Raw genomic sequence first — 6,075 nt, forward strand, 5'->3', positions numbered from 1 at the left:
TCACTGGTCTCTAGCCAGATTCCTTTTGCTCTAAGTCTCTGATGGTACAGCTGTCCTTTATGTGGACCCAGAAATCCCTTATTCCCCTCCTCAGCTCATGTTCAGAATCATGTTTTCATGTTTACCTACTCAAACCTGGAATAAATATTTTAGTAGAAGTAGGATAGATCCTTCTAGTTAATAATTTAAATATTTCCTTTGAGAATCACTAGTGATATAATGATAGAATGGATTTTCTGAAATGGTTTTGTATGTTTTTTATCATATTTCAGTCAACCTCATCTGTGACTCACATTGTTCATATGATTCTCCCAGTCCTCCTCACCAGTACACACCAGTCTTCTTCATTTGCAATTTCATCTGTACTTAAAGAAATTGGTCAAGGTCTTCTTTTCCTTAGAGCCATTAAACTGTCTTTAATTAATATCTGCCAAGGTCATTAATAATTTTTCAACATGTTTTTGTTAAAAAACAAACTAAAAACTGACTAAAATAGGCCAAAGTAAAACAAACCTAGTAAGCAAACACCGTGAAGTGCATGAGAGATGTTGAAAGCTTCCTGCCACGGAGAAATATCTCAGAAATTTTAACCTAAGTCATTTAATAAAGCTAGAAATGAAAAACCTTTTGAATGTAGTGTTCCTACTCTAGCTAACAGATAATACCAGAAACACAAATGGAAACCTTCCCTCTTTCAGTCATGATCTTCCTGGTCCATTCCAGCCAAAATCAGGAACTGATAAGAGAGTTTGTATTTTCTGATGTAATGCTACGAGCCAGAAAAGAACATTTAAGTAAGTGACTAACATATTTTAGTCCAGTTATTTGTCACATTACTGAAAGGATGACTGACTCAGTAATTCCATCAATACTTTCTGGATGAACACCAATCGATGTAATTGTTGAATGAACTTTACATTGAGCATAAAGTTCACCTTGAGAAAACCTTATTCTTTCCACAAAGCAAATGGCAAGGTTCTCTTTTTGCTCCATCTTAAGAATGTACTAAGTAGCATGGTGGAAACAAAAGCTAAGAGTTATAGCTTTCTGTTTGATATTCTGTTTGCTGAAATGGGATATCCCCTCAGGTCTCTTTATAACCTGAATGAGGAAGTGATATCCCTAAGGGAAAAAGAACTTCTACTAAATTTCAATTGTAGCTACATACAGCTTAAATAGTACTAGATATGACTTCTCCTGGTTTTCCCACTAAAGTTCAGTGATTCTTTTCTGCTTAGAAAGGCTTCAAAATATGTTTTATAGCAGCTTATGCTAAGAAGCCAGGGATAGCCATGACCAGCTTCTAGAATTTATCATCTAGGCTCCACAGCCCACTATGGAAACATACTTACAGGGCTTCACTGAATGCACTTCTTGTTTCTCATCAGATTTCAGAGCCCTGTGAGAGACACTGAAACAAATTTTGAAGTCTGAATAAGGAACAGATTCCTGAATTCTGATTTGAGGAAGGAGTCATCAGTTAACTGAGACTATTTAATATGTGAAGACTGATAATGTAACCTGCTAAGAGAGGCTTTCTTGTGATGTTCTTCACCATAACCTGACCTGACCAGAAAGTCCTGTAGCACTTCGTGGATCCAGGTGTCTGAGAACAAATCACTTGCTCCATTATTGTTTCAGTAGGATTCAGAAAATCTTCAAAACTTACACTTGATAAGCTTCCTTTTTAAATGAAATATATCTTTATGTGTTTCATATTTATGTGTTAAACATTATATAAAATGTAATATTTAATTTCAGTATTTGCCTAAATCTATACCAATTTAGAATCTCTCATTCCAAAGAGTTTAAGACAACATAGCAAAATTAGAAGGAAGTTAGCAATGTTTTTGTTAACATTTTTTCACTTCAGGGAAAGGGTGCAGAAGTAAACTCTTCTATGACAATTTAAATAATCTGTCTTTCTTAGTAAGATAATGACATGTCTTAACAATTTTGATACAAGCCTATGTTATTTCACTGTCCCATCATTAACTAATAGACAAATTAGAGCACAAACAGCATTTTCTTTGTTTTGATTTATGCTTTTACTGCAGTATGGAAGCTTAATCTAACTGGATTTAGTACATCACCTGAGAAAAGGATTTCAAAGCAATCTTTTTCCCGTGAAATCTGATCAGATATTTACAAACAGTCACTGACAATTATGGCAATTGCCAGTTTATGACTAGACTGATAAACAAATTATTGTACAAAGTTATAAGAAAAGCCTCCATGATCTGACTCTAGGCCCATGATTAGAGAGATTTGCCTCAAAGTCTTATTTTAGGATGACCAATATTAAAAATTCATCTCAACAATCTGGAGCATTTTGAAAGTAGGGTCAAAAAGGAAACATTTTATTCAAGGTTATTTAAAATAAATACATGTTGCAGATGGTCGTTAGGATTTGTTTAAAATTAGCAGAGAATTTAATGAGACAAACCAGAAAAGTATTAAATAAATACACTTATTTTTAGCATCTTAGCATTCAGAAGCATTTAAAATTATTCCCTGTAACTTTTCCCAGGTATCTAATTTCAGACAACTTGAGGCCCTCAGGAAACTCTTCACATTTTCATTTATTATGTAAATAAATAAATACATAATAATTTTATTCCTTTCTTTTGTGCTCAGAAGACACTTCAGTATCATTCAGTAGTTTATTTTAGTCACTTATGACATGTAATCATCTGGAAGCCTAAATCTTTGAAACTGAATTGTGAAGATAAAGCATAAAAATGACAGTTCAACCTGAATGAAGATGCAATGCCTAGACCATTGTGTCTCTCTCATCATAGATGTCTTACAGAGCAATTATCTGAATATTCCCCATTACTAATCTGTGCTTCCTAGCTAACAGTGAGTGCCATTACTGGATGCACAGTAAGGCAAATTATTGCCTTTCAGGTAAAGAAACAGAACAGGCATCAGATATGATATTTAAAGGTGGCTTTAAACCAGATGTCACTGTAAGAAAAAACAATATTTTATTTTCTTGTACTCTGTTTACTTTTTCTGTAATGTTAGGTAAGGAAGATTAAAACTATTGCTTTAAAACTATGGAAGAAAATACAGTAGGGATGATACCACTGCAGATCTTACTACAGAAGTTTCAGGGAAGCATTTGGACTTAGGTCCTGTGCAGATATCAGGGAAAGTAAAATTGTAAAATTTAAATATCAACATTTAAATTGTAGGAAATACTTTAAGGTTGAGAAGAGGGAAAAAAATTGCCCCTTATTTGTGGAGGTCCTGCTATACAGCAAGTTCTCACACCAGCAGAAATTTTTCTAGTCTTCAACAAGAGATAACATTAAATCAGATTAAAAAAAACAAAACAAAACAAAAAAACCTTGGCTCTTCAAAGAAAGAATGAAACAACATCCCTTCCTCCCCTGGCATCCTGAAGCCAACTGTGTGAATGAAAATTAAGTTATTAAAAATTAATAGGTTTTGGGCTGTTTTGGTTTTTATGCTATTTTCCCTATACATAAACTGTCTTTCCTGACTAAATTAAATTCAGGTTACCTGGAGCACAATCCTGGGTCACAGCTACATCTTCAGACTGTTCTGTATGTAAATGAGATGAACCATTTTTTTAAATGGCCTTATGTTTGTTTCTATTCTTTTTCTTCTCCCTGTTGCAGCTTTTTCATCCTGTCAGCCCCTTTTTGTTTTTAAAGTGCCAGTGAGGTGGATATTTCTGCCTGTGAAATCCAAAGCTCCTTCAGTCTTCCTTGCTATAAGCCTGGGCTTAGTCTGTGCACCTCAGAGTTGAATGTTAGCATTTGATGTGTAAAAAGACAGAGCTTCCATATTTCTGACTGGCAATAAGATGTTTGAGTGCAATGCATGAACAAATATGCAACCACTTTGGACTACTGAGTCCAATGTGTATGGGGTCTGCCACTTCTGAATCTCTGCCCTAGCACTCCTGATGTTGAACTGATCTTATCTCTGACCAAATTAGACATGGTACCCGAGTACATCCAGCTCAGTTTGCAAAGCAAGCATGTTCATCACTCCATCCTCCACACAGTGGAGTTGGTATGGTCTGTGATTCCCAGGTACCACCAGCCCCTGATGGGCCTGTTAGGACCACTGCCATTTTACATGCTAAGCTGCCTGGACTCTCTAAATCCCATACTGATGGTCAAAGAAGCCTTACAGTGGTAAATGATACCTTAGAAAATGTGCAGGTAGGGAGACTACCTTGGAAACATGTTCATGGCAACCTTTCCATCTGGCTGGTAAGCATTTTCAGCTATGAATTTACCATGCATTTTTGATGTACAGCCAATTTTCTTCAGCTCTTTATTCATCTCCTGTGGAGTACACTGCTGAATATATATTTTATCAAGCCATGTCTTGACTAGAGTTACTGCCATTTACCCAGTGGAACTCCTTCCAAATCACAGACAAAACTACAAACAGCCCTGAGGAACAGGCAGTGGTGTCTCAAGGGAAATTAAAAAATCTCTCAGTCTTTTACGACCTATATTTAACCAATTTTATATGGGGAATTTATACCATTAAGCACAGGGGAAATAGTGCTGCCAATATTTTAGACCCTTAGCCTTCCATCAAAAATGAGCTGCTGCAAAAAGTGAATTTAAACTGTATTTAGATCATAATATCAGTATCCCAAAATTGGCTCTCAGTGGAAGGCTGGGAATTTTCTCCTGAAAAGGGAACCCCTCCGTAATTCATTAACTTCTTTTCTGTATCGTAGATGAAAAAATGAGCAAAATGGCTATTAAATAATTTTAAGTTTCATTAAATGGATTGCATAATATTAAGCTTCTGGTATACAAAAGTTGTAAAATATAAGTTGTTCTATTTAATAGGCATAGAAAAGAAATTCTAATTATTTTGCTCAGCAAGAAGAAAGTCTTATATTTCAGAAGAGTTTTTTACCTGTGGACAGCCTAGTTTATGAAGTGAGAAAAAAACATTTACAAGAGTTACCTGACTTTTTTGAATCCCATGTTGGTAAAAAACTTTATACTGGAGCCTGTGTACTTATTGACCCAAAAGGTATAGCCACCATAGCTGATACCAGTAGAAAGCAGCTGGGAATTTGAAATTAATCCTATTCTCTTCTGCCGCCCCTGAAAACTTACCCTCTGCAAAAGGCATCATGCTGGGAGGTGTGCAGAGGAGTTTCCATGGCTGATTATCTACCTGCAGAGCCTCATCTGTTTGTTTATGAACTCACAAAGGAATGGGGACACAGCAAAAATCTACACGTCCAGTGCCTTGTGCTTGCTATTGCTGCCCCCTTAGTGAGGCAAGGAGAGATGTATGTAACATCACACAGATTATAAAAGTCATTTGCTGACTTCACTTTTGTAGCACTTCCTAAAACATAGGGCTGTTTCCTGCTAGCAATGACAATTTGGGGCCAATTTTGGTAATTAGATAATTTTTAAATGCCTTAATAAAAACATTCAGTAGTGTACATTAAGCTCCCACATGGACAACGTCATTAATACTTTGACTTTTTCCTCCTGAGGAAGCAGTAGGATGGGTAGCAAAATTAAGGATTAGTCATGTTGCTAGGAAGAGTTTTATACATGCAGCATAATCTCTTCTGAATATTGCTGCAGTATTTAATTGCAAGGTTTGCAAAAAGAAAAGTTCTGAATGAAGAGTAAAAATAATTTTAAAGAAAAACTCTATTCTAGACTTTGTTTTAAATGTCTAGATTATTTAATTGACAAAGAAAGGCTATCTATTTGCCAGATTTGATATAATGTTCTTGACATTAGAAACTAAATTTACATAAAATTACATTATATTACATGCCACTAATTTTTCTTACACCATGAACTTTTTTCTCTCTTAATCATCATTTTCACAAGGAAATTGTAAGAGAAGAATAAGCCCCTATTATTTAGACAAATAGCAAGTGACTAAAGAACTATCATCTGAATGCCACTGTATATACATTGTTTTACAAATCTCCAATAAGTAGGCCTGAATATAAACCTTTGATCTGAACTTTAACACATCTTCATTTAAGTAAGTGGAACACAAATATTCTGTTCTAAACTCTTATACATATGGGTT

At 35.1% G+C, this 6,075-nt stretch overlaps 1 long non-coding RNA gene across 1 annotated transcript; it reads right to left on the reverse strand.

Annotated features, from left to right (window-relative positions):
- Window positions 1-242: 242 nt before the first annotated feature.
- LOC128788905 (uncharacterized) lies at window positions 243-5,164 on the reverse strand. Its single transcript, XR_008431257.1, has 4 exons — window positions 5,127-5,164; window positions 3,532-3,573; window positions 1,353-1,411; window positions 243-360 (listed from the first exon to the last, which is right to left on the reverse strand). It is a non-coding gene; the product is annotated as an uncharacterized LOC128788905 (long non-coding RNA).
- Between the last annotated feature and the right edge of the window lie 911 nt (window positions 5,165-6,075).

Source organism: Vidua chalybeata, chromosome 5 (genome assembly GCF_026979565.1).
Source record: "Vidua chalybeata isolate OUT-0048 chromosome 5, bVidCha1 merged haplotype, whole genome shotgun sequence".
Classification (NCBI taxonomy): domain Eukaryota; kingdom Metazoa; phylum Chordata; class Aves; order Passeriformes; family Viduidae; genus Vidua; species Vidua chalybeata.